Source organism: Camellia sinensis, chromosome 3 (assembly GCF_055761805.1).
Source record: "Camellia sinensis isolate YWXY chromosome 3, ASM5576180v1, whole genome shotgun sequence".
NCBI lineage: Eukaryota > Viridiplantae > Streptophyta > Magnoliopsida > Ericales > Theaceae > Camellia > Camellia sinensis.
In genome coordinates, this window is record NC_138963.1 from 127,953,966 (window position 1) to 127,963,540 (window position 9,575).

The window sequence follows — 9,575 nt, forward strand, 5'->3', positions numbered from 1 at the left end:
GTTAGATTGGACCGACTTAGAGGTAGACGAGGATGCCTCGTATGAGGAGAGACCGGTTCGGGTCTTGGGTAGGCGGGATCAAGTCTTGCGAGGCAAGACCATTCCCTTGGTAAACGTTTTGTGGAAACATCATGGAGCAGAGGAAGCCACTTGGGAACGTGAGTTGGAAGTCCGCGAGAAATATCCGGACTTGTTTGTTGATGTGTAACCATGAATTGGTAATTTTGTAATATCGTTGAACTTTAAGAGCATTATATATGTCTTAAGTTGTAAAACATTGTGAATGTTTTGGTAAATGGAAATTTGTTATAACATTGCATATGTTTAATGTATTGTGGAAATGCAAGCATGACGTTAATGTTGCATGTATTATGGAATTGTGGAAAATGAGCTGAAATTGGTAAATTTCAAAAGAATGCAAGTTGATAATGCAGGTTGTTATGTATGATGTGATATGCCTCTTGAAAAGAGATGGGATTGACTGGTAACGGGTCGGATTGTTTAACATTATGTTGTAATATTGTTGGGAATGGAGAAAACTTGTATTTAATTTCGGGGACGAAATTCTTTAAGGGGGGAAGGTTATAGCGATTCCGGTATTCCCTTTACTGTTTTGTTGCATTCCGGACTCGGTTCCGTGGAGTTGGTAGTTGTGTCTATCTTGTTGTGGTCCTTTAATTCCATTCGTTTGAGTTTTAGGATGTGTTGGGCTTGGTTGTTACAAGTTGGTAGAGCTTTGCCTCCCATTGCTGTTGCCCAGTTTTTGAGTGGTCTGCTCGAGCGGGTCATTTTACGCTCGAGCGGGGTTTACACCCTTCCAGCATTTCGAGTCCCTGCAAAACTTCTACAGGTGTGTTTTCTACGCTCGAGCGGGTTTCTTGCGCTCGAGCGGGTTGCGCTCGAGCGGGCTTGTTGGCGCTCGAGCGGGTAGTACCTCGTTGGTGAAAATTCTGGGAGATGAAAATCTACGCTCGAGCGGACTGGTTTTCGCGCTCGAGCGGATATACTTTATCCTTGTGTCTTGGCGCTCGAGCGGACATTCTTGCGCTCGAGCGGGCATTCTTGCGCTCGAGCGGACCTAGTTTTTTATTCTTGACGCTCGAGCGTTGTGTTTCCGCTCGAGTGCGAATGTCGTATAACAGAGGGTAGTTGGGAATTTTTGAATCATTTTCTACAATTCCACTCTCTCTCTTACTTTCCCAAAAATGTTTTTGAGAGCCTCTCTCTCTAGAAACTCCCTTCTCCCTAGGGTTTGATATAGTTAGAGTGCTCCCCTCCCCTTTGGCCTTTGTAAAAGTTGTGTTGATCGACGAGGGCTACATTTTGATCCGAGAAACTTGTGATTTGGAGCAACTTCGTTTTTGTCATCTTCTTCTTTGGGTGTCATCGTTTGAGGTAGGGATTCCTACTCACTCTTATGGTCTTTGACATAGATTTTTGGTGGTTTTGATAAAGTGTTGAAGTTGGGTAATTTTGGGACTTAAGATTTCAAAATGTTAAAAGAGGGTTTTGTTATTTTGATTCTAAAATGTGTATTGTGGGTTTCAAAATAATGATATTGTTATTGGTTGTTGATATATAAACCTTTGGGTCAATATTGGGAAATGGGGTAGAAAACCCTAATTGGTTGTATAAATTAATTGGTATGATTAATTTTGGAAAATTGTTGTTATATGGAATTGAGTTGGAAATAATGAAATTGGCTCATTATGTAGTAGAATAGTGGAGTTAGATTTATTAATCGCTCACTTTTGAAAACATTGATATTTTATCTGTTGGAGCTTTTATTATCTGTTTAGAAATAATTGCTTGGGCTACCGGTGGAGGGCAGTTTTGATTATTGTAGACAATGCATGATGATTAGGCAAACTAAAACTAATCAATTGGATATGTCATAGAGTATGACCGTTGATAGAATACATTAATGTTACATATTGATTGATTGTGTATATGACCTATGTGTATATACGTTGTGTGTGTGGGAGGAGATAGGGGATGTACTCCACGGTTTAGGGGAAGATAGGGGATGGACCTCTAAACTGAATGTTGTTTGGGAGGAGATTGGGGATGGACTCCACTGATACAGCTCATATGCTTGTCAGTTAACGTGTTGATACAGCTTGTATGCTTATCTATGGAAGTGTTGATACAGCTCATATGCTTATCTTTGGAAGTGTTTATATAGCTAATATGCATATTTGTTGAAATGTGGATACAGTTTGTATGCTTATCTGTTGAGATATTGATACAACTAGTATGTTTATCTATTGTAAAATGGAAAACGTTTAATATGAGTCACTGTCTCATACAAGTGGTTGGCCAGGTTCTGAGCCGTTGATGTAGATTGTGAAATTGATAAGAAATGGAAACTGAAATGAAACATGAACATAGTGGTAATGAAATGGAAATGGGTTATGAATTGATTTATGAAAATTGAACATTTATCAATTGCTAATGTCTTAGTTATTGCTAATGTCTTAGTTATTGCCCATACTGTGTTTAGCATATCTCTACTGGGCGTTGGCTCACCCTTTATGGGACATTATTTTCAGGTACAGGTAGTATGCTACCTCCAAGGACATAGCTTGGATGATGATGAGAGTCGAAGACTCTTTTTGTTCATTTTGTTTGTATTACATGTATATCAAGCTAAGGGTTTATTTTGTATAGAGTTAGCACTCTTCTTTTGTGTAACCAGGTGTTGACTTGGAAAGCTGTAAGCCCATAGGGCATTTGCTTTCGTTGTTAACATGTAATACAGTTGTAAGAATTACTCTGATGAATAGAAATGGTTGGTTTCTTTTGTATCAATGCATGTCTATAGTGATGGGTTTTATGTATTTTTTTTAGGGCGTTACAGCGAGGAAGGTGTGTCATACGACACTGAAGCGCAAGGGTTGTTCAATGTACATAGGGGGATAACATTGGCCGAGTGGGAGGCTATGATGGTGCCCAAGGTCGGTACATACGGGGAAAGAATGCGAGTAAAGTTGAAATGTAGACTCCCATGTCGGGGGAAGTATAGGTTGTTGCCAATCAATGATAATGAGACATTAACTTTTGGGATTGAAATATTTTCTTTTGGGAATTATCTCATTAATATATTTTATATTTGGTTTTGAATGTTTGGTCCCCTATATTTGGGAATTTAAGGTTAGGCCTTTTGTGGTGGTAGAGTTCTTTTAAGATTTTCAAAGTACTTGTTTAATATGTAAAAGTTCATTTCGATCTTACAAATTTATTATCCAATATGATGTGTTATGTACAAAATAAAGCTGTTTGGTGCTATGCAAATAATAACAGGAAGGTGAAACTTGAGTACATGTGTGTCATCATATATTGCTAGAAGACTCATGTTGTATGTACATGTCATATATTTTGCAAGTATAAAAGTGTACGATGTTCTTTTTGACAGTACGTTGCCGTTCTACTAATGCATGGTTGTGGTGATCTTAATCGTGTTAGAGATTACGGTTTGTGGCCATAATCGCTTAAGAGATCCCCCAAGTAGCAGGTTTCTATCAGTTTAGGATTTTATGAAGCATAGTTTTTTGAAGGCTCCTTATAGTTTATTTATTTATTTTGATTTTGATTTTTTATCCTTTGTGTGGTCAAAGAATTATCAGGTTATTATTTTAGCGGCCAACAACATCACTAAACTGAAGCTTTTGGCTACAGTGGTCAAATGATAGAAGATAGCCTTTGCCCTAGTTTGTCTTCCTATGTTCAGAACTACAATTTTAAATAGCAAAATTGCATGAAGGAGGCGCTAGAGGGGAAGAAAAAAGGGGGTGGCTAAGAAGTTCGCTCTCTTTCAATTCGTTTTTTCTTATCTATATTAGTTAATTCATATTTCTGAAGTAGTCAATATTCTTTTTCATTGAATTGATTACTAAAATGAAATTCATCATGCTCTCTGTCACTGATTTTGCAATCTTTTGTGCAGGCCAACCTTCTACCATTCTAGTTCAGTTGTGAAACAGAAAAAAAACTGCGGAAAGTCGTACCAAGAAAAGGTAAAACTTATTCTCCCTATTCTCCCTCTCCCTAGTCAAGTGTCTCAGTTTTCTTGGTACTTTTATAGAAGTCTGCCTCTAATTTTGGGATTTTTCGGGATTGGCTTGAAGTCTTATGCTTATTGAAGTTTTGCACATTGATTACAAGGATAATGATCTGCATCGATTACTTTTCATGCCTAATGGACTTTTAGATGGTGTTGAATTGGCTTACTATTCCAAAGGACAGGTGGTTTTTTCGATGCACTCTCTTCTTTTGCAGATGTGTTTATATTCATCTCAATTTCTTCATTTTATACATTTTATTTTTTATTGCAGAGAATACTTAGGGGCTACAAACAAGGAAATGGAATAGTTTGTAGTTGTTGTCACACTGAGGTACATTGTTGGCACAACACTTATTGAATAAAGTGCTAGGATCCCCTTCTTTTCGCCCCCCTTCCCCTTAACATTTATAGGTCTCAGTTATGAGATTATTTTCCTTTGTGAGCAGATTAGTCCTTTCCAGTTTGAGGCTCATGCTGGATGGTCAGCTAGACGCCAACCGTGAGTAGCCTTAAAAAAACTTATCATTGGTTCGGTGATTGTGAGTATGCTATGCTGAATTAATATTTTCCATTATTTACTCCAGCTACCGGAACATCTATACTTCTAGCGAACTGATGCTTCATGATATAGCTCTGTCATTGGCTAATGGAGAAAATCTGGCTATTGGAAGCAGTGATGATATGTGTGCAGCATGTGGAGCTGGAGGGGATCTGATTATTTGTGATGGATGCCCTCAGGCTTTTCATGTAGGTGGGTATTTCCCTTGAATGTACTTTATCTCTGTTCTTGCTGTGATTGATGTTCATATTGTGTGGGTATCATCTCTAAGTTATACAACAGACATTTAATTTATTTCTTATTTTGTGTTCTAAGAATTACATTCCACCATTGAAGTGACTACTACGCACTAAAAGTAGAATAAGATAACCGATGTAGATACTAGAACAGTTAATAAAAAAAAACTGTAGTGTAGATATGCCATGGTTTGGTTGTGTGTTCATTGTCATTCATTAAGGGATACATTTTCTCAATTCATGTCAACTTTTTAAGCTTGTATTTTTTTGGTTTCATTTTGTCTAATGGCCCCATTTGGTAACACTTATGAGTCAGTTTATTTAGCATATTTGCTTAAAAAAAGTTGACTAATGTTGTTTGGTTGCAATTTTAAATTATAACTTGATTTTTTCAGCTTATTTAACCAAAAAAAAAAAGTGAGATTTTCTTAAGTTACAATTTGTAGTTTTTTTTAAAAAATATATATATTTCAAAACCATTAAATTTGTATGGACAGAAGAGCCTCATATCTTTTGTTTTTACTGGTATAAAAAGACTTTTGAGGGCATTTGGGTTATTTGCACAATAAAAAAACTATGTGACAACTTATTTAGCTGCCAAGCTCAACTTTTTTCACGTATTATCAAAATCTGTACCAAACAAAATTACAACTTGTTTTGATTATTTTGAGCTAATAATTTGAAAAGCTATAAACATAAAATTTAACTCTTATAAGTAATACGAAGCTTGCCTAATGTGCTTTTTAGGGAATCATATAATGGTGGTGAAAGTGAAACACAATTTGTTAAAAGCGGTCTTGAAGTATTTATAAATTACTTTCTTCTTCTTGGTTGCGTTATTGATCGGTTATTTTAGTACTGAATTGAAGTATTGCAAGGTAAGGCCAATTTACAACCTTTACATTACAATTTGAAAGCGTTAAATGACAAGCCCTACACTCAAATAAGCTTGTATATTTAAGTGTATCTAACTTATGTTTAACCAGATATACATTTTCATTGTTTTTCTTCTGTTATATAAGTACTTATCAATTATTTTTTTGCTCTTCCCTTTTCCCACTCTCTCTTGTGGCTTCTTTCACTTTATTTGAATTTACAGTGTGCACCTAAAGGTGACTGGCACTGCCCATATTGTAGAGATAAATTTGGTTTTAGATGAAACTTTGCTGGAGAGTCCTCAAATACGGGAAGACATTATAATTCGGTTGACACGAGTTGTTAAAGCCCCATAAATTGAATTAGGTGGTTGCATTGTTTGCAGGTTGGTTAAGTGTAGTCATTCAATAAAATTTTGGTTAATAATGAAGAAATTAATTACTTCTTCTATGGATTTTATACATTGCTCTAATCCTGAGAATCCAAATAGCAGTTTTGTGTATGATGGGCTCTTTCAAGAGTGTTGATCAAAAGTCACAATCTTATATTTTCCTTGAGGTTCATTGATTTGTTAATTATATACACATTTAATTATTAGTATAGTTCCATGTTTATCAGGGTCAGTTTGTTGTGTCAGTGCTGTCTGAATGGGTTTTTATCTCATGTCAACTCTTTTTAATTGTTATGTCTTCATTTAGAGTCTCATTTATGGTTTTGAACTCACCAAAAGTTTGGGTTCGTGCTGGCCAGGTATTTTTTTATTTTTTATTTTTTAAATCTTTTCTCCATTTATATTTTGTCATTTGGTATGCATTTATTCTGTTTTCTATAGTTTCTTCACCTGTGTATTACTACTAGAAGGACTGAACTTATTGGTTTCAAAGTCACAAATTATGACAAGAACTTTTAATTCTTGAATATTTTTGTCATTTTGGCTATTCCGAGAGTGAAGGAATAATAGTAAAAGTGAAACTGGCTACAGTAGAATCGATGGTAATGATTAGAAATTTAGAAACCAATAGTTTCATTTAACCCAAAGGTTGAACATGGCTTTACTCAGAAGGCCATGTAGAATCGATGGTAATGATTAGAAATTTAGAAACCAATGGTTTTATTTAACCCAAAGGTTGAACACAGCGTTACTCAGAAGGCCATTTTAGGTTTTGAAGGCCAGGAGCTCCTTTGCTTTTAACTTGCAGTTTAATAGTAAAAGTCCAAAAAATTTATACCAATATAGAAATTTGATGCTATACATAGCATCAAATTGTGTCACTTACAAAATTATTCACTATTATTTCATTAACCCATATGCTTATTTATTTCCTCCAGCAAATTAATTATCCCAATTCTCTCTATCTATGCCCTATCATTAAGTCATGTCCACTTCTGTGTTGTTAGTAAGACTGATTTTCTTTGTTATCTTTGCAGGGCTTACGATTTTAGTGTTGAAAATTTTGATGAACGAACAGTTATGCTTTGTGACCAAGTATGGCTTGCATTTTCCCTTGTATATTTTACCATATGTGTGTTTTTTTAATTATCTAAATCTAACTGTTTATTGCTGTTTAGTGTGAGAAGGAGTACCATGTTGGCTGCTTATGTGACAGTAGTCTCGGTGATTTAAAAGTAAGTTTCAGAATCTTTGTAATGCTTTCGACGTGTATTTATTCAGTGACTTAGCATAGTTTTTCACATTTGGTGCAGGAACGGCCCAGGGATAAGTGGTTTTGTTGTGATGACTGCAATAGGATCCATGTGGCACTGCAAAATTTAGTTTTAGTTGGTGCGGAGATGATTCCAGCTTCAGTGTCACATGCAATACATAGAAAACATGTTGAGAACGGATTTATAGTTGGAGTTTCAAATGATGTTCAATGACGGATTTTAAGTGGGAAAAGTCGCTATCCAGAACATTTGCCAGTACTGTCTAGCGCTGCTGCAATTTTTTGAGTAAGTTTTTGTTGATACCATGTAGAATAGCGAAATGTCATTTTTAAAATTTGTAAAAGCCTGTCTAATTTTGTTCTTATCTACTCTAGTGCTACTTCTCGGTTACTTCTCTTTAGCAACATAATGTAATATGATGTGCTAGAAGAAACAGATCTGGGGGCTAGGACCTCTTCGGGGCATTTGGTTAATATTGATTTTTTATGCTATATCTTAAATGTATCTTTGTCCAAAAATGGTTTTGATTTTGACTATTTTTTCTTTTGCTATATAGTCCTTCTAACAGCAGTTGTATAAAGATACTCCTTTTTGTTATGTTATACTTTCTTTTATTACTTAATTTTATTGGGGGGTTAAACCTATTTGTATGTCTCATCTTCGGCAGGAATGTTTTGATCCTATTGTTGCAACTTCTGGTTGTGATCTTATACCTGTTATGGTCTATGGGTAAGTTATCATTATATATTGTGCTTAAGTAGCTCTTCATCTGAAGGGTCTATCTACCAAAACTTATGCCATGCGGAAGAAATTTAAGTGCTTTGTGAGGAAAATTTCATCATTTCCCTCTATTAATGAATTGGTGTGAAATGAAGTTATTTTGTAGGTTGTCAACAAATACTTGTGACTACATTAATCAAGTATACATTATTAAAAAGAATGCATTTTAGAGGAGGAAAATATGAATTTTGCTCACAAACAAACCTCTATTTTATGTCCTAGAATTGTTCAACTCACATTATGTGCTTTTCAAAGATTGACCATAAGGTTCAATTAGGAGAAAAGGATTGGATTTATTTAATGAAATTTGAGAACAGAAAAATAAGGAGAAAAAGGGCGCTATGTAAGTAGATTGTTTGCTTCACTAGTTAAATTTCCCTGACTTCTTTTTGATCTTTATGTTTTTGGTTAATCTACCAAACCTGTTTAAAATGCCTTTGTTGTACTTAATGCAGGAGAAATATATCTGGGCAAGAATTTGGTGGAATGTACTGTGTCGTTTTAATCGTAAAGTAAGTTGCTTCACATTAAAGTTGTTTCTGCATGTTTTATTAATTTACTTTACATTTTCATTTTCATTTTTGTTAATGGTTGTTATTAGTTTTATATTCTTATTATTTTTTAATCATTGGATTCCAAAATGTCGTGCATAGGTCAGTTGTTGTATCGGCTGGTCTTCTGAGGATTTTTGTTAGTGGTTGTTAAATAAATTTTTGTTTACTTCTTTTGTTTATTTATTTATTTTTTCCCCACAAATTACCTTACAAAATCTAAACATAGAAGAATGAGATATAGGAGAAAACCGTAACAAATTTATTATCTATTGCAACAACTCCAATCAACCAATAAAGTACAACGATGGCCAACTAATTGGATTCAAATAGTACCCTGTTCCTGCAGTCATCTCCTCCAGTGTCACCACGACCACCGTTCAAGGAATCCGGCATAGTCACCTCATTAAGCTGGTTCTCTACTTGTAGCTCAAATCCCACTACCTTCGCGGCCACCTTCCATAGTGCAACTCAAATGAAAATTGATTAATTCATTTCATATCACAACATTACAATCAACAATTGTCGTGTTAAGATGCAATAATACGTCATAATATCATATAATTTATTTCTATTCAGAAAATATTCTTTGTTTCTCATCATTTGTATTTGTTGAGGCGAATGATATATTTTCTAAAAAAAGAAAAGAATAAAAATATAGTTTTGTCTTTAAAAAGATTATTGTACAGCACATTAATTCACCTGAATCGATAGTTTGATATCTGTCTTTGATCACTTTTTTTTTTCCTCTCTCTATCCTCACCATACATTTAAGTAATGTCATTTTTCTAAATATTTTTCATGTGAAAATGCTTTGTATAACGAATTTTAAAAAATATACCTAA

The 9,575-nt window shown here is 34.8% G+C and overlaps 1 pseudogene; it reads left to right on the top strand.

The window, feature by feature from the left end:
* The first annotated feature begins 3,437 nt into the window (after positions 1 to 3,437).
* LOC114283149 (increased DNA methylation 1-like) lies at positions 3,438 to 8,884 on the top strand (annotated as a pseudogene).
* Positions 8,885 to 9,575: the final 691 nt, after the last annotated feature.